Source organism: Dipteris shenzhenensis, chromosome 13 (genome assembly GCF_047967505.1).
Source record: "Dipteris shenzhenensis isolate YYH24624 ecotype China chromosome 13, Dip_SZ_1.0, whole genome shotgun sequence".
In the NCBI taxonomy this organism is placed as follows: Eukaryota; Viridiplantae; Streptophyta; class Polypodiopsida; order Gleicheniales; family Dipteridaceae; genus Dipteris; species Dipteris shenzhenensis.
The window spans coordinates 56,553,674-56,574,219 of record NC_141608.1 but is presented as its reverse complement, the minus strand read 5'-3'; positions in this window follow the sequence as shown (position 1 = coordinate 56,574,219).

The window sequence follows — 20,546 nt, the reverse complement described above, 5'->3', positions numbered from 1 at the left end:
TCTGCTGAGTCCTCTACCCTCTAAGTACTCACTGACACTAGTCTACTGCAAATAGCTGATAGCTACAAACGGGACATTAAAGGCACTTGTGAGTCATGACCCCTTCGTTGCAAAAATCGAGAGCATCAACATCACCAGCCGCACCTCTCGACAGAATCTGCCACCAGTACTGTGAGCCATAGGCTCTCTATTCAAAACCTCAAAGCCTTGAAGGGAGTGACAAATTACAGGTCAGCTGCCAATAGCTTGCCATCACTATACTATGAAAGACTACTTGCTTGAAGCTGCCGAGAGCTCGAGACTAACATGCACACCCCCATCGAATGCTAATGATCTACCAAGAGCCCGAGACTGACATGCAAACCCCTAGCCTGATAATGTGGTGCTTGGGGTGTCAAGGGCGTGATGAGGGTTGGGACTGACGTGGGTGATCGGGGGCCAATGCCGCCATGCACATGACGAGGGTCGAGATCGATGCAGTAGATTGGGGGTGGCATTACCATCGACGCGATGGCATTCGAGTGCGAAGGACATCAAGATGACGGGGGTGCTTTGGGACACCATGCTGTCTTTGTGAAGACAGTGGGAGAGAAGGAAGGAGTCTCACTTGCAGTTTTCTCACATACACAATGGGGGAATATACACAAAGGCGGATGCTCAAAACAGTTTTCCTCTTCTTAGTTGTGAAAGTCAAAAAAACCCTCTTAGTACAAAAGAATAGGTGAACCCTATATGTGGGTCTCATACCAAACTCACTAACTAAGGTGGCATACTAACTGAGCCACTAACTAGAGTACATAAAGATAGCTATCATCTAGCTATTGTTCATGGGCGGCGTAGCAACCACATCTGTAGCTAACAAGTCGGTGACATAAATGCACAACGGTCACTCTGGCATATCATGAGTGGAGCTCAATATCTCAACACTCCCCCTCGAGCTCAATCCAAATTCCTGCACGCCAAGCAGGTCTCTGAACTTGTGCAGCTTCTTTGCACCCAATGCCTTCATGAATATGTAAGCTACTTGATCCTCTGTGCTGACATAAACTAGATCAATCAAACCTACTAGAACCTTCTCCCACACATAGTGATAATGCACCTCAATGTGCTTTGTTCTAGCATGATAGACTAGGTTATTTGCCAAGTGTATACTGCTCATGTTGTCACAATAAATGACAACTGCCCCATCTGTAGACTGATGCATATCATAAAGTAGCTTATGCAACCAAGCTACCTCACATGCAGCCATTGTTGCACCCCTGTACTCAGCCCCTATGCTCGACAAGGCAACTGTAGGCTGTTTCTTGCTGCTCCAAGTGACTGCACCACTCCCAAAAGAGAACATATATCCACTTGTAGATTGTCTATCAGAAATACTACCAGCCCAATTAGCATCAATGTATCCATGCAAGTGTATCTAAACCTGAGTCTCATAAAATAGTCCATACTGCAATGTGGACTTCACATACCTCAGTATGCATCTAGCCACATCCAAATGTGGTTTTCTTAAAGCTTGCATAAACTGACTTACCAACCCAATAGCATAGCTCAAATCTGGCTTGGTAATAGTCATATAAATTAAACTTCCTACTATGCATATGTACATAGTAGGGTCTTTCAGAAGCTCACTTGCATCTGCACTCAACTTCACATTCTGCTCCAAAGGGACTGAAATAGGCTTACAGCCTGTCATCCCATATTTGGACTGCATGTCCAATCCATACTGCCTTTCCAAGAGCCATATCCCACTTGTGGATCTAATCACCTCAATGCCCAAGAAGTAACGTAGCTCTGTCAAATCCTTCATCTCAAACTTCTGCTTTAATAGCATTTTCACATGTAGGATATCTTCATCACTATCACTTGTGATGATCAAATCATCAACATAAATGACAAGTAGCAGAATTCCTTTCTCTGTTTTTCTCACATGAAGTGAGAAATCTACCTTGGAAATCTGAAAGCCAATAGTGAAAGATACTATCCTATCTTGTCAGACCATGCTCTGGGTGCTTGCTTCAAGCCTTACAAGGCTTTCTTCAACCTGCAAACAAACTCAGGATTTACAGCATGAACATAACTTGGTGGCTACTCCATATAGACCTCTTCTTGCAAATCACCATGTAAGAAAGCATTCTTTACATCCATCTGATGTAAATACCATCCCTTTGATGCAGCCATAGCAATGACTACTCTTACGGTTGCCATCCTTGCAACTGGACTGAATGTTTCTTTATAATCAATGCCATATGTCTGTGCATACCCCTTGACAACTAATCTTGCCTTGTATTTGTTCATAGAACCATTTGCATTGTGCTTCACCTTATAAACCCACTTGCAGCCAATTGCATTCTTGTCTTTAGGCAAAGGCACCGATTCCCATGGCTTTCTCCCATTTTTCTTTTCCCATGGCTTGCTCAAAAGAAGTGGGTTCTAGTTCATGTATCACTTTGACCATATAGGCATAGTGAATGGTTGTAAATCCATCGTATTTCAGCCTATCCATAGGATACTAGCTCTTGTAGACGAGTGCAAAATAGGGTCACTACCAGGTGCTCTCAAAACATCCCTTGTCTTCCTTACTCCAGGTGTACCAATAGAAGGAATACCCAACTCATCATCAAGGCTCTGTTTTGAGCCACTAGATTCACCATGCACATAAGAGTGACCTGCATTCACATCAACCATGGGCTGATCTACTTTCTCTTTTCCTTTTTGTGATACTTGCATACGACTATCTGCATTGCTTTGAGGAGATCCTCGTGATCTCAATATGCCTGTCCATGGCGAAGTATGTCAACTACTGCTAGAGGACACTATAGGTCCACTAATATTTTGTGATTGTTGTGTGAATTCTATGCAGCATTACCATTTTGTGCATCTACATCATCAATCACATTTACTCGTTTATACCAGCTACTCATCTCATCAAAAACAACATCTCTACTCATCGTAAACTTATGAGTAGAAGCGTTATATCATCTATACCCTTTCTACTGCAGAGAATAACCAATAAAGATGCACTTCTCAGCTTTTGGATCCAACCTGGATCTAGATGCATCAATTTTACGAGCAAAAACCTATGAGCAGGTTTATCCAAGCGTGTCTTTCAAGAGATTTTAAAAAAAAGTATTTCTTTAGGAAACATGGTTTTTACACTTTTATTTTCACTAGAAGTAGATCCCTTTATCATAAAAATATACAGACTACTCACTCATTCATTTTTACACAACATAATATTCTTATTTATAGACATCCCTTTGTACCCATGTTATTACCTTAAAAATGTGTTGAAAAATAATTCCTTTAAGAAACATCCCTCATAATCAATCTCAATGTAATAATACTATACATATTTAATTACTTATGAACACATTTATATCATATGGCAATATCTTTCTAGTGTTTTTATAGCATAAATAACAAGATATTTAAGGACATGATTCTAAAGAAGTTTAAATAACTATAAATAAGTATTAACTTGGTCTTATATATCACTCTCATAAAATACATGTAATATTTAATACTATATATGCAAGATTCTTAAAATATAACCCCATAAATGTGCTCAAATGGGGTGTTCCGATCAATTTGAGTGGTTGAATGAGTATATTTGGACATTGGGGATGTGAAAGTTATGTCCCTTTCAAAAGTGCTATCCAAGGTAGTTTCGCCAGCGAAACTACCTTGGAAGACCTACTTCAAAGGGGTTTCGCTGGCGAAACTACCTAGATGGCTTGCTTCAATGAGTTTTCTTTAAAGAAACCTAGGTTGAGAGAGGTTTTTCAATGTCACCCCCTATTAAGTAAAAGTTATAAGAAGGATCATAAGGGAATTTTCATAGAGAAGCCTACTCTACATGTGGGTTTCTTCAAAAGCCATCCCATTATGTTCTCACCATTCCTAAAGATTCACATAAAGATTTTTGTATAAAATACGCATTGATATAATACTTTGCATATTTCTAAGTGAAACTATGTTTTCTTCTGATCCATTTTTGCCATATTTTTGCATAGTTGGAAGCTTTCTTTTTCCTTCGCTCAGACACTCGGAAGATTTTGCTCAAAAAATGCTCGTCCCCCCTGGATCTCAACTCATCTGGCACATGAACATAGGCAATGCAACCAAAAACTTTCAAATGAGAAATATCTGGTTTCCTACTAGTATACCTCTCCTCTGGCATCATGCCATGTATTGCTGTAGTGGAAGTCCTGTTCATTGTGTAGACTACTGTAGCAACTACTTCAACCCAATAATAATCTCGCAGGTCTTTTTTATTGAGCATGGCACGAGATACCTCTCCAATATGCTTGTTTTTCCTTTCTGCAAGTCCATTTTATTGTGGGGTATGACTGCATGAATATTGCTGCATTATGCCATGCTCCGACAGGAAACTTGCAAACTCATTTGAGAGGTACTCTCCCCCTCCATCTAACCTTAGGCATTTTATTTGCAGGCCTGTTTCTTTTTCAACCATAGCTTTAAAAGCTTTGAAATGCCCAAACACTTCACTTTTCTTTTTCATAAAATACACCCAAACTTTTCTACTATAGTCATTAATAAAAGTGACAAAATAATGATAACCTCCAATAGATGCAGCTTTAGTAGTCCACACATCAGAGTGGATTAATTCCAATTTCCTCTTACTCTCTTGAACATGTCTAGGAAATGGTTTCCTTGCCTATTTTCCAAATTGACATGCTTCACATACCTTATGCATTTTTGCAACCTTGAACTTAGGCAATCTTGCAACAATATTTTGGGCCTGCATTAATTTAAGTCGCTATACATTAACATGAACAATGGGTTTATGCCAGATATCAATATCTGCAACTACATCGGTCGCATGTGCAAACATGGCTGCACTCAATTCAGGCATGTCTGCATCCAACGTAAACATCCTACCCTTCTTCCTCCCTTTTGCTATCAAGTGACCTTTATTTTTCATATCCTCAACAAAGCATCCATGAGGATTAAATCTGACCTGCAGCCTCGCTCAACCATTTGACCAATAGAAACCAGGTTCTTGGTGATATTTGGGACATGAAATACATCAAACAGGTATTTCTTTTTTCCATCGTGCATAGACAAAGGAATTTTACCAATCTGCACAATAGGATGTGCAGTATCATCACCAGTCTCCACAAATCCTCATCTTTCCATTTTCCTTGCATCCTGCATCCATTCTGCATGACCTGTCATGTGGTTTGGCTTACTTGAGTCAACATACCACACATCATTGCTTTCTTCTGCACTTGTCACAGAATTGATCATGTGCTACACCATAAACATGGGTGTGATTTTTTGGTGAGCTTTTTGTCATGAGCTTTTTTTCAATTTTCATGAATATTGCGAGCTTTTCATTCACCTGAGAGAGAGAGAGGGGGGGGGTCATGGAGTGGGGTGGGTTGAAAGTTTGGGTTGTGGTTGCAGTTAAGAGAAGAGAGGGGGGGGAGGGGAGATAAAGGAAAGCGGGAGGGACGGGCGCATGGGTAAGGTGGCATGGAGAAGGGAGGGGAGGGGAGTTGGAACATATATTCATTATCATAGTGGAGAACGTAGAGGGGGAACTTATAAGGTATGCAAAGAGGAGTGCAAGGAGGAGAGAGAGGATGAGGAATGTGAAAGTTATGTTCATCTACTAAATGTAAAGGGGAAAGGAGAGCATGTGGGAAATTTGTTTATTTTCAAAGTGTATAATTTGACTCAAAACAGGCCCCAAACAGGCCAAAATGACAAAAACACCATTTTTCCAATTTTTATCAGAATATGGTCATGTTGGTACTCAAAATGACCGGAATTCGACGAGGAATCCAAACATGAGGTCAAAAGTTTCAAATTATACACTTTTAAAATGTACATATCTCCCATAGTTCCTCTCTTCTACTTTGAATATGGACATATCTTCCATAATTTTTTGCCTCCTACTGCCACTCATATCCTCCCCCCCCTTGTGCATAGTATAGACTCTTCCACCCCTCCCACATGCTATGAAAATGAACATATCCTATATTCTCTCCCCCTCTTTCTAACCTCCCCATCTTTCTTATAACAAAAACATGTATGGATTTCTAAAAAAAGCTCGCAAAAACAAAGGAAATGGTAAAAAAGCTCACATTAAAAAGCTCACCAAAAGATTTCCCCCCATAAACATATGCTCATTTCTGTCATCACCCTGTCCACTAGAGGATGCATAATTGCCTTGCTGCAATTTTCTAGTCATGATGTCATTCTGCTTTTTATAGCAGTCTTTAACCATATTACCCATTTTACCATAGTAGTAGCATTTAACATTGTTGTTTGCATTTTGGCCTCTTTGCCATCCACCATGACCTCTTTGGCTCCCCTTGTCTCTAAAGCTACCACGTCCTCCTCCATAGGATTGGTTTTCTTGAATTTGCTGCATATTCTAATTTCTGCCATGGCCTCCAAATCGGCCTACTCTACCTCTGCCTCTATCTCTTCCATCATTTGGGTATAAAACAGCTTCTTTTGAAGTTCCTCCTGAAGAGGATGCACCACCATTTCTCTGCTCATCACAAATTAGAAGAGCAATCAACTCCTCAAAATCAGGAAAATTCTCACGGACGGCAATGGATGTCCAAAACTGTGCATAATCCTTTCCTAGACCATTCAAGGTCATAGAAACTAAATCATCATCTTCCACTGGTGACCCAATAGAAGCAACTGCATCTGCAATCTTCTTCACCTTCATGTGGTAGTCATTGATGCTCATATTTTCTCTCTGCACATTATGCAACTCCTGCTTGAGCTACATTTTCCTGGCTTGCATATTTGTGCTATGCATTTTTGTCAACGTATCCCATGCCTCCTTCGGCATGCTTGCATCCTGAATATGCACAATCATAGAATTTGAAATACTGATAGACAACCAGTACATAACTTTTCTGGCTCTCATGTCGACCTTTAAATGCCTGCAACTCCTGTTGATTGGGAACATTAGGAATAACTAGTTCTTGTTCAGCTCCAATAATGAACTCCCAATAGCCTTTTCCCTTAAGGAAATTCATCGTTCTAAACTTCTGTGCTTGGAAGTTGTTCTTGTCAAGCTTTTCAGTGACAATCTGTGAAAGAGCATCAGACGCTATTACAAAACATTGTAAAATATTCTGTCACTACAGAAAAAAAAACACAACTTCTGCCTCACAAGGGCAAATATACAAAACTGACGAGAGTGGTATTTGACCACACAGTCACTTCCTAGTGACGATTTTGCATCAACAAGCAATAAGAATGATTCTGTCACTCCCAACATCTCTGTGGACAGGCATACGATGTAATTTCTGTGATAACTTTTCATCGACCTGTAGAACAGTGGTCGCACACCAAAAATAGGGCACTTTCTTGAGTGCCTGCGAAAAACTTCCGCCACCAAAATGGGCCCCGAAATGGCCTCGAATCAAAAAAATAATTTCACCAAGGGCTTAGCCCACTCCCGTAGCAGATACTACCCTCTTGCCACACCGCGAAGGGCATCAGTGCACTCTTGCACTTTCTGGTTGTGCTACCTGCAGAGATTTGCTCCCAAACTTGAAAAAAAAAGGAAAGCAACAGTGATCCTCTTACTAGGACACCACAAACTTGGTTTGCTTTCTTGAGCTCCTTACCACGAACCGAGCTCTGATACCATGTGAAGAGAGTGGGAGAGAAGGAAGGAGTCTCACTTGCAGTTTTCTCACATACATAATGGGGTAATATACACAAAGTGGATGCTGAATACAGTTTTTCTCTTCTTAGTTGCGAAAGCCAAAAGAACTCTCTTAGTACAAAAGAATTGGTGAACCCTATATGTGGGTCTCAAACCAAACTCAGCTAACTAAGGTGGCATACTAACTAAGCCACTAACTAGAGTACATAAAGATAGCTGTCATCTAGCTATTATTCATGGGTAGTGTACCAACCACATCTGCAGCTAACAAGTCGGTGACATAAATGCACAATGGTCACCTTGGCATATCATGAGTGGAGCTCGATATCTCAATAGTCTTGACCCCAACCCGAGAGCTCGGGGCACCGCCATGGGACGGGGGCGCACCAAGGGTTGATGGGGTGGTGTAGGTGCTTCGGCATTGGGGGCGCACTCTGGGTCAAAATGGTGCAGGTGCTCAGGGCATCGAGGGCATGCTGAGGGTGTGAATAGTGTGGGTGCTCGGGGCATTGAGGGCGCACTTGAGGGCATGACGAGGAATGGGATTGTGCAGGTGTGCAAGGTGTTGGCAGGCAACGATGGGGGACGAGACGGTGCAAGAGCTCGGAGCATCGCGGGCGCGATTGAGGGTTAGGACACTGTTGGTGCATGCAGCATCAGTGGCACGATGGGGGAGGGGACATTGCAGGTGCTTGGAGCATCGGGTGCACAATGGGGGATGGGATGGTGCAGGTGCGTGGGACATCAGGGGTGCGACGGTGGGTTAGGACGCTATGGGGCATTGGGGGCACGACCAGGGTTGGGATGCTTGTAAAGAATAAGGGAGAGAGATAGGAGACTCAAGTTCAGCTTTCTTCACAACACACAAAAGAGAGAGGACACAAGGTTGGAGGGTGAAGCCTTTCTTCACTTTTGCACACAACAACAATACAATAGAAGAGGGAAATACCCTATATGTCAAAACCTAGAATACGTGGTTCATATGTGAACCCAAACCAAAAACATACGTGGTAGTCTAACTACACCACGAGTACAACTAACATAGGCGGTGACATAAATGATAGTCATCCAGGAGATGTATCGGGGGTAGAGCTTGATATCTCAACACTCCCCCTCAAGCTCAAATCCATCTCAAGTACACCAAGCAAGCTCCTAAATCTGCGAAGCTTCTCGATACCCAATGCCTTCGTAAAGATATTAGCCACCTGCTCCTCAGTGCTGACATAGACAAGATCAATCTCACCAGCTAGAACCTTCTCTCTCACAAAGTGATAATGCACCTCAATGTGCTTCGTTCTAGCATGATAAACTGGGTTATTAGCAAGCATGATGTTGCTAATGTTGTCACAATGAATGACAACTGCTGCATGAACTGACTGTCCCATATCTGCAAGTAGCTTCCGTAACCAAGCTACCTCACATGCAGCCATTGCTGCACCCCTGTACTCAGCCTCTGTGCTCGACAAGGCAACTGTTGGCTACTTCTTGCTGCTCCAACTGATGGCACCACTCCCAAGGGAAAACATAAAACCACTAGTAGATCTCCTGTCTGAGACACTACCAGCCCAGTCAGCATCTGTGTATCCATGTACCTGTAATGCACACCCAGCTTCATAGAACAATCCATAATGCAATGTGGACTTCACATACCGCAGTATGCGCCTAGCCGCATCCAAATGTGGCTTCCTCGGTGCCTGCATAAACTGACTCACCAGCCCCACAGCATAGCTCAAATCTGGTCTGGTTATAGTCATGTAAATCAAGCTACCTACTATGCGCCTGTACATAGTAATATCTTCAAGAAGCTCACCTGACTCTGCATTGAGCTTCACATTCTGCTCCAATGGAACAGAGATAGGCTTACAGCCTGTCATCCCATATTTGGACAGCATGTCCAAACCGTATTGCCTTTGCAACAGCCATATCCCACTTGGGGATCTAATAACCTCAATGCCCAAGAAGTAACGCAGCTCTCCCAAATCCTTCATCTCAAATTTCTGCTTCAACAGCAGCTTCACTTCATTAATGTCTGCATCACTATCACCTGTAATAATCAAGTCATCAACATATATGACTATAAGCACAATCCCTCTGTTTGTCCTTTTCACATAAAGTGAAAAATCTGAATTGGAAATCTGAAATCCAATAGTGACAAGATATTGCCCTATCTTGTCTGACCATGCCCTCGGCGCCTGTTTTAAGCCATACAAGGCTTTGCGCAACCTGCATACAAAATCGGGGTGTGCTTTACCCTCATAACCTTCTGGCTGCATCATATAAACCTCTTCCTGCAAGTCACCATGCAAGAAGGCATTTTTCACATCCATCTGATGCAAAGACCATCCCTTTGCAGCAGCCATAGCAATTACTGCTCTCACGGTTGCCATCCTTGCAACTGGGCTGAAAGTTTCCTCATAGTCAATTCCATATGTCTGTGCAAAACCTTTGGCAACCAATCTTGCCTTGTACCTGCTAACAGACCCATCAGCATTGTGCTTTACTTTGTAAACCCACTTGCAGCCAATAGCCTTCTTATCATGAGGCAAAGGCATCAAATCCCAAGTGTGGTTTGCATCCAAGGCAGCCATCTCTTCATCCATAGCTGCTTCCCAATTTTTATGCCCTGCTGCATCCTCAAAACATGTGGGCTCTGGCTCCTCTAGAACCTTGACCATATAAGCATAGTGATGTGCTGTATACCCATCATATCTCAGCCTGTCAACTGGATACTTAATACGAGTGGACCTCCGTACAACTGGATCAGTTGCAGGCGTCTTTAAATCATGCCTGCTTTTCCTTGCACCAGGTGTAACAACAGAAGGAATCCCAAGTTCCTCATCAAGGCTCATTTCAGAGCCGCTTGACTCTCCATCAACATGAGAGCTACCAGCAGACACATCAAACACTGGAGTATGATCCACTTTTTCTTTTCCCTTATGTGATACCTGCACAACACTATCAGGACTGCCATGTGACGATTCACTAGATCTCAATCTCCCTGTCCATGCATTAGATCCACTAGTAGAGGACTCTCTGGGTCCACTCAAGGCTTGAGATTGCTGCTCTGCATTTATTGCAGCATTCCCATTTCCTGCATCTGCATCTCCTACCATAACAGTTGGTGCATACCAGCTGCTCATTTCATCAAAAACAACATCTCTGCTCACTTGCATTTTGCGGGTGGAAGGGTTATAACAGCGATACCCTTTCTGGTGCTGAGCATATCCAATAAAGATGCATTTTTCTGCCTTTGGATCCAGCTTTGTTCTCTTCTCATCAGGAACATGAACATAAGCTATGCAACCAATTTACCTTCAAGTGAGAAATATCTGGTTTTTGGCCTGTATACATTTCTTCAGGCGTCATGCCATGGACAGCTGCAGTGGGGGTTCTGTTCATAATATAAACAACAGTTGCTACTGCTTCAGCCCAAAAATAATCAGGCATGTTTTTCTCATTTAGGATCGCCCGTCCTACTTCTGCAATATGCCTGTTCTTCCTTTCTGCAACCCCATTCTGCTGAGGGGTAGACCTGCATGAGTACTTCCTTTGAATTCCCTGTTCTTTCAGATATTCACAAAATTCTTCTGAAAAGTACTCTCCCCCTCCATCAGATCTTAGCACTTTAATATGCACACCTTTCTCTTTTTCAACCATGGCCTTAAAAGCCTTGAAATGGCTGAACACTTCACTTTTGTGCTTCATAAAATAAATCCACACCTTCCTAGTGTAGTCATCAATAAACGTCACATAATAATGGCATCCACCAATAGAAGCAGCTTTGGTTGTCCAAACATCTGAATGGATCACTTCCAAAGGTCTTCTGCTCACCTTAGCATTTTTGGGAAATGCATGTCTGGCCTGCTTACCCATTTGGCATGCTTCACATACCTTTTGCATTCCCTCAACTCTGAATTTAGGCAAACCTGCAACAATGTTTTTCGTTTGCATAGATTTCAGCCTTTGTATATTCACGTGCCCAATGCGCTTGTGCCATATCTCAATATCTGCAATGACACCTCTCCCATGCGCAAACATAGCAGCTTTCACCTCAGGCATATCAACATCCAAGGTGAACATTCTGCCATTTTTGTTGCCTTTCGCAACCAAGCGGCACTTATTTTTCAAGTCCTCAACGAAGCATCCATCAGGGTTAAATCTAACCTGCAGACCTTGCTCAACCATCTGGCCAACTGAAACCAGGTTCTTAGTGATTTTTGGAACATGAAGTACATCTGCCAAGTACTTTGTTTTGCCATCCTGCATAGCCAATGGCACTTTACCAACCTGTGTAATTGGGTGCGCAGTATCATCACCTGTTTCAACATAACCTGGCTTATCCAAATTTCTGACATCATGAAACCACTCACCATGGCTGGTCATGTGGTTAGAGGCACCTGAATCAACATACCAAACATCATTGCAAGCTGCAGCATCTCCTGACATGGAGTTAACCATATGCTGCATCACAAAAAGGTGCTCATTTCTGTCGTCACCATGCCCACTTGATGATGCATAGTTGCTTTGCTGCAACTTTCCACTTTTGATGTCATTCTCCTTTTTATAGCATGTATTCTCCTTGTGTCCAGGCTTTCCACAATAATAGCATTCTGTGCTGCTATTTACTTGCTGGTTCCTTTGCCATGAACCACGGCCTCTTTGGCTCCCCCTGCCTCTAGAACTACCACGTCCTCCTCCATAGGACTGGTTTTCCTGTTGTTGCTGTTGGTTCTGATTTCCTGCACGGCCACCAGAACGGCCTCTTCCTCTACCCCTGCCTCTACCTGTATTCGAGTAGAAAGCAGTCTCTTGAGAAGTTGAGGTGGCTGAACCACCATTCCTTTGCTCTTCACTCAGCAAGAGAGCAATAAGTTCCTGAAAATCAGGAAATGTTTCACGGACTCCAATGGATGTCCGAAATTGTGCATAATCTTTCCCAAGACCATTCAAGGTCACGGACACTAAGTCCTCATCATCAACAGGTGCTCCAATGGAGGCAAGAGAATCTGCAAGGCCTTTCACCTTCAAGGAATACTCATTTATATTCATATTTTTCCTTTGCACATTGTGCAACTCCTGCTTTAGCTGCATCTTCCGTGCTTTGGTATTTGTGCTATACAGCTTCACCAATGTATCCCATGCCTCCTTAGGCGTCTCTAGATCCTGTATATGCACAATCATAGAATCTGAAATGCTAACGGACAGCCAATACAGGCATTTTCTGGCTTTTTCATGCCATTCTTTAAAGGTCTTCAATTCAGCAGGAGTGGGAGCAGCACCCAAAACTGGTTCTGCAGTTTCACCACTGATGTAATCCCAAACTCCCTTTCCCATAAAGAAGTTTGTCATCCTGAACTTCCATGCTTGGAAGTTGTTCTTGTCAAGCTTCTCACTGACAATGGTAGACAGATTCTCAGACATTTTACAAATCACGAATTGCAATAGCAACCTATAAACACAGCAAATGCCTCACAAGGGCAAATAGCAAAACTTCTGCAAAGAGCCTCACAGGGGCAGATCTGCAACACTGACGAAAGTGGTATTTCACCACACAGTCACTTCCTCGTGACGATTTTGCATCAAAAGGCAACAGGCATGAATCTGCAACTCCCAATATCTCTGCACATAGGCATACGATGCAATTTCTGTGGCACCTTTCCACCGACTAGCCGCGCGGTGGTCGCACAGCAAAAACAGGGCCTTTTTCTGAGTGCCTGCGAAGAACTTTCGCCTTCAAAACGGGCCCCGAAACGGCCTCAGATCAGAAAAATAAAGTCACCAAGGGCTTCACCCTCTCCCGCAGCATATACTGCGCTCTCGCCGCACTGCGAAGGGCCTCTCAATCTGAAGCAGTGCACTCCTGCACTTCTGGCTGTGCTACCTGCAGAGATTTGCTCCCAAACTCGAAATAGGAAAGCTACACTGGTCCTCTTACCAGGACACCAGAAACTTGGCTAGCTTTCTTGAGCTCCTTACCACGAACAAGGCTCTGATACCATGTAAAGAATAAGGGAGAGAGATAGGAGACTCAAGTTCAGCTTTCTTCACAACACACAAAAGAGAGAGGACACAAGGTTGGAGGGTGAAGCCTTTCTTCACTTTTGCACACAACAACAATACAATAGAAGAGGGAAATACCCTATATGTCAAAACCTAGAATACGTGGTTCATATGTGAACCCAAACCAAAAACATACGTGGTAGTCTAACTACACCACGAGTACAACTAACATAGGCGGTGACATAAATGATAGTCATCCAGGAGATGTATCGGGGGTAGAGCTTGATATCTCAACAATGCTGTGGGTGATCAGGGTGTCAGTGGCGTGATGGGGGATAGGACAGCCCAAGTTCTCGGGGCATTGGGGCCACAACGAGGGTCAAGACCGATGCGGGAGATCGAAGGGCCATCGTCGTTAGGAGACACGATGGTGTTCAGGTGTACAGGGCATCGGGATAACGAGGGTGCTCAGGGGTGCCATGGGGTCTTGACCCAACTGGAGAGCTCGAGGCATCGGCGTGGATGGAGGTACACCCGGGGTTGGGTATGATGCGGGTGCGCGATGGGGTCGGGACCAAACAACTCAAGGGGCCAGCATAGGGGTTCGAGAGCAATGCATATGGGGTGGCGATGCTGTGCGACGGTGCAAGGCATCAGTGGTCGGGATGCTCCGAAGGAAGGGATGCTTTGGGTGCTCGAGGTGTTGGGGGTGCGATGGAAGATGAGACACTTTGTGTGCTCCAGGCATCGGAGGTGCGACGAGGGTCGGGACCACCGATGTGGCACATCGGGGGGTCGACGTAGGTGGGGGCACTATGGGTTCGGGTGCATAGGGCATCGAGATGACAAGGGTGATTAGAGACACTACGAGGTCCCAACTTGACTCAACCTAGGCACGTAGGCATCAGCATGGGTGGAGGCACGTTGGGGGTTGGGGTCGATGCAGGTGCACGATGGAGTCGGCCAGTTAGGGGGGCCAAGAATGATGCGTGTGTGTGGTATTGGGGGTGATGCAAGGGGTGTGCGACGGGGTCGAGATTGATGTGGTAGCTTGAGGGGTAGTTGTGGGGGTTCGAGAGCAACACACGCGATGAGTTTGGATTGACACAGTACTGCTCGGGGCACAGGAGGGCGTGGGTTGGGTGCACTGGGTGAGGTCGGTGGTCAGGGATACCAAGGCATTGCATCACCGCTAACCTCAGTGGCAAAAATGGTGTAGCAATAGGGCTTCCCAAGAGATCACCCATGCAAGTACTATTCTGGCCCAAGCACGTGCTTAACTGCAAAGTTCTGATGGGATCCATTGTATTAGCGCTGGAGTGACTGCACCATGTAAAATAGCCGTGAGAAATGAGTATTTTTCCTATTTTGTAAAGGTGGATGCGGGGGGGGGGGGGCAGCCAAGGGGGCTGGATTGCGCACAAGGGGAGATGAGGGGGGGAACAATGGGGGATGAGGGGGGGAAGCAATGGGGGATGAGGGCCGGGGGCACCAACGGGGGATGGGGGGAATGCGCACACGGGAGCAGGGGGCAAGGGCGCAAAGGGGGGGTGTGTGCATGGGTGCAAGGGGGGATGAGGAGGGGGGGGTGCACATGCGCACAATGGGGGATGAGGGAAAGGGGTGGGGAGGGGGGGCGAGGGGCGAGTGAGGGGGTGTGCGCATGGGCGCAAGGAGGGATAAGGAGGGGGGGGGGGGTTGCGCATGCACACAAGTGGGATGAGGGAAAGGGGGGGGTTGCGCATGCACACAAGGGGGATGAGGGAAGGGGGGGTGGGGGTTGCACATGCGCACAAGTGGGATGAGGGAAGGGGGAGGGGGTGCGCATGCACACAAGGGGGGATGAGGGAAGGGGGGGGGTTTGCAAGGGGGGATGAGGAGGGGGGTGTTGCACATGTGCACAAGTGGGATGATGGAAAGGGGGGGGGTGCTCATGCGCACAAGGGGGGATGAGGGAAGGGGGGGTGGGGGTGGGGTTTGTGCATGCATACAAGTGGGATGAGGGAAGGGGGGGCGGGGTGCAATGGGGGATGAGGGGGGGGATGCATGCAAGGGGGGTGGGGGGGGGGGTACGCATGCGCACAAGGGGGGGGGGGGGGGGGGCATGTACATGAGGGGGATGAGGGAAAGGGGGGAGGGGGGGGTTTGTGCATGGGTGCAAGGGGGGATGAGGAGGGGGAGTGTGCATGCGCATAAGGGGGGGTGTTGGGGGGGCACATGCACACAAGGGGGGTGTTGGGGGGGGTGCATGCACACAAGGGGGATGAGGGAAGGGGGGGTTTGCACACGCACACAAGGGGGGATGAGGTGGGGGTTGCACACATGCATGAGGGGGGATGAGGGGGATGCACATGCGCACAAGGAGGATGAGGGTACTGAGGGGGGTGGGGGGTGTGTGCCCATGCATGCAAGTTCAAGGGAGATGTAGGGGGAGGTGTGGTGTGTGTGCACATGTGTGAGAAGGGGGTGCATGGCTATGTGCATGCATGCAAGGGGGAATGGGGGTGCATGCAAGTGGGGGAGGGGGTGTGTGCGTAGAGGTTGGGAGGTGCGCATGCACGTAAGGGGGGAGAGGAAGCAAAAAACCCCACCCAAGAGAGAGACACGAGGAGACGGGCCATGGAGAGGAGGGGATAAATTAGAGCGGCGGCAAGATAAATCTTACTGGATCATATCAGGAAGGCTACTCTGCCACTAACAATGCCTGGCCACATATTTAAGTCATCTGCAAAGGATTCATCTCCCCGATTGTCTGGAATTGCCATTCAGAGTCCACGAGGCAGCTTATTTGGCCACATCAAGGGAGGCTCTCAACACATGCTCTTGCGGATGCATAGGCATCCCTACTACCAGTTGGGTAATAATCGAGGAGGTAGAGAGTGCTGCGTCTAGCATGGATTATGACTCAGAGGCATTCAGTCATGATCCTACACATGGTATCTTCACACCACTGGCTTTTTAACCAAGCGCAATGACCAATTATGTGAATCAATGGTTCTTCTCGTACTAAGTTGGATTACTATTGTGGCACCACTCATTAATAGGGTAAAACTAACCTGTCTCATGACATTTAAACCCAACTCATGTTCCCTATTGGTGGATGAACAATCCAACACTTGGCGAATTCTGCTTTGCAATGATAGGAAGACTCGACATTGAAGGATAAAAAAGCAACATCGCTATGAACGCTTGGCTACCACAAGCCAGTTATCCTTGTGGTAACTTTTTTGACACCTCTAGCTTCAAATTTCAAAACACTAAAGGATCGATAGGCCATGCTTTCATAGTTTGTATTCGTATTGAAAATCAAAATTTATGAATTTTTGAATGTTTCATAACAGCAACAACAAAAATAAAGATCAGACAAGATGTACAAAAAGAGCACAGCGGAAAAAGTATGTACAAAGGTGTACATCTTAGCATTCACTTACCCCTCTTAAGTTGCAATTGGAGAAGCCCAAGATGATGTCAAAAGTGTGCAAACTTATCAAGGGAAAGTGGCTTGGTGAAGATATCTGCGACTTGTTCTTGTGTTGGACAATGTATCAAGTTGATTTCTTCACTAAGAACTTTCTCACAAATGAAGTGATAATGCACTTCAATGTGTTTTGTTTTGGCATGAAACACTAGGTTCTTTGCCAATTGAATGTTGCTCATATTATATGAATAGAGCACAATAGGGTCTCCAAAAAGTATCTCAATCTCTGAAAGAAGCCTTCTAAACCAAATTGCTTCACATGTTGCATTGGTGGATCCTCTATACTCTGCTTTGGTGGAAGACAAAGCCACTATTGGTTGCTTCTTGCTTTGCCATGACAAAGTTGCGGAGCCAAGACTAAAGCAGTATCCACTAGTGGATCTTCTATCATTTACTCTTCCTACCTGATCTGCATCTGTGTATCCATGGAAGTGTAAGTCGAATGACCTGGCATAATGTAGGCCATGATCCCATGTACCATGAAGGTATTTGAGTGCTCTCTTTGCTACAAGGAGATGAGTCTTCTTGGGATTTTGCATGAACTGGCTGAGCACACCACCTGCACAGGATATTTCTAGCCTGGTGATAGTCAAATAGATCAAGCTGCCAATGAGTTGTATGTACTATAGAGGATCTAAAGATGGAGAAGTGTCAAGTGGTGACAACTTGATATTGCAATCCATAGGAGTAGGGAGTGGCTTGCACTCATGTAGGTGAAAAATCTTAAGTACCTTTTGAGTGTACTTTCCTTGAGAAAGTCTGATCCTTGTGTCATCTCTCCATATTTCTATTCCAAGAAAATCATGGAGTTCTCCCATATCCTTCATGTCAAACCCTGAGGTGAGATGACTCTTTGTTTCTGAATGAGATGTCCATTGGAGCCGATGATGATCAAGTCATCAACATAGAGCACTACAAGAAGGATGTCTTTTGTAGTCTTTTTAATGTAAAGAGATGGATTTGAATTTGATAGCTGAAAACTAGATTTAAAAAGTGACAATGAATCCTTGCATTCCATGAACGAGGAGCCTATTTCAAACCATAAAGTGATTTTTGTAACCTGCAAACCTTTTTTTCCATCCCAGTAACAGCATATCTTGGAGGCTGTATCATGTAGATTTCCTCATCTAGAAAACCATTGAGGAAGGATTCTTCACATTTATCTGGTGGATGGGCCAATCAAAGTGAGCTGCAAGAGCTACGGCTATCCTGAAACTAGTCATCTTTGCAACTGGCGCAAAGGTCTCCTCATAATCTATGCCATACTCTTGGGCATATCCCTTGGCTACCAACATGGCCTTGTATTTGTCAACCTTACTAGCTGAGTTGAGTTTGACTTTGTAAACCCATTTACATCCTATGGGATTCTTCTCTATAGGAAGATCTGTCAAGGTCCAAGTCTGGTTCTTGAGAAGAGCATTGTACTCTTCATCCATTCCATGTTGCCACTTAGGGATTCGCACTGCATCTTTGAAGGAGGTTGGCTCATCAAACTCCATCACTTTGGCCATGAATGCATAGTTTCTCGTGACTTACTATTACCTTCTTGGTAATAGGGTTATAGAGATGGTAACCCTTCACCTCTTCACTGTAGCCCAAGAAAATACACTTCCGGCTCTTTGGTTCCCATTTGGTCCTATTAGCATCAGAAACATGCACAAAACAATCACATCCAAAAACTCTGAAATGTGCAACTGAAGGTTTCTTACCAGAAAAGGCCTGCAGTGGAGTCATCCCATTCACAACCTTTGTGTAGCTACGATTTAGAATGTAAACTGCTGTGTTAGATGCTTCAGCCCAAAAAGTCTTTGGCAAATCTTTCCCTTTCATCATACTCCTGCCAAGTGCCACTGATAGCTAGAGGCTTTACATGGTTCATAGAAGTGGTGCAAAAATCGAATGCCCAAAATAGTCAACTATTGACTTTACAATGTGGCATGTGCGTGCAAAGGTGCAACAACTATCTTGAATGAGGAACCCAATCTGCCAAGTGACTCAATAAGAGTGAATCTTCCCTCGTCAAAGAATGGAATAGGTGTCGATCTATGTGAGATGAATGTCGATGATAGGTTTCATAGGGACTAACATTGTTTAGGAACTAATTGAGAAATTTCAAGCTGAGCTTTAGATTGGCTTTTGTGGATTATCTTCTCTAAGGTAGCTAGTCCTATAACTATTCAACGCATTGAACAATATGAAAAAGCATCCAAATAGATTTTATCTTCATTTGGTTTGTGCTGGGTTCGAAGAGGAAGCGATCTGATTAGGGGTGGTGCCGACCTGGTGCCAATGACAAACTTAACCACTGTGATCATCTGGATTAACATCTAACCCTAGTTAGAATTTATCTACCACGTGTAATGCAGGGAGCAAGAGAGAGAAAGGCTAGTAGAGAGGAGAGATAGGTCTCTGTGCAGGAGGCGATGTCGATGGCGATGGCTCGTCATGGAGGTGATGGCATGTTATGGAGGTGTAGGAGCTCATTTGAGTCCATCGTGAAGGAGATGTGAGTAGCCGCTGTTGTGCCTAGAATTTTCGATGTATAGCTCGATGGTCGCATGAGCGTCGATGTTGAGGCAGACTTTCAACAGCGTATTGGATCTTTAGCGCCGAGTTCCATTAGTCGCATTCGACTCATGCACTATAGAGGCGCATTCGACTCATGCCTTGTAGAGGCATATTCGACTCATGCGCTGTAGAGCCGGCTGCGGGTCATTTTTTCGTCGATGGAGCCTTGAGAGCAGTTGCTTTGCTAGGTCGCCCCAGTTGGAGATGCGCTTTGAAGTCAGCCGATGTTGGAGCTTCTATGGTGATTAGTTGAAGGTGGAGCTGGATGGAGAGCTGCGTCATTTGGAGCTACTGTAGAGTCATTTTCTTTGCATGGGAGTTGAAGCTGTGCCTTGAAGGGCGCTGGAGCATCGTTTGTTGGTGGTCATCGGACTGTAGAAGCTGGGAGTTGCGACTGAGCCCTCTGTTGCATAGCTTCAAGCTGGTGGCTTCCAAATTGCAGCTCAGGTGCTGAGTCACCTATCGATTGCAAGAGCTTGTGAGTGTTGTTGTAGCTGCCAACTTGAGGCTATGGAGGATAGGCGTAGCAACAGATGGTTGGTTGTGGTCGTAGAAGGCGAGGGGCCGTTGAAGTCCATTAGCCCGTTCAATGGAGCTGCACCAAGCAACTCCTATTCGACAAACACTACAAAAAAAGCTACTAGCAGGCAGTAAAGCCCAAGCTAGCCAAGCCATTCAACGCTCCAAGACTAGACTATGTGTTTGGAAAACAAAGCTCAAGACAGAGCATGCAACTACTTTAGTAAATGGCATCTTTACCTTGCATTGCATAAGGCAAAACTCTCTTTAGATGGAAACTCTCCAAGAAGAACTCTCAAAAGCTCTCACAAAGTG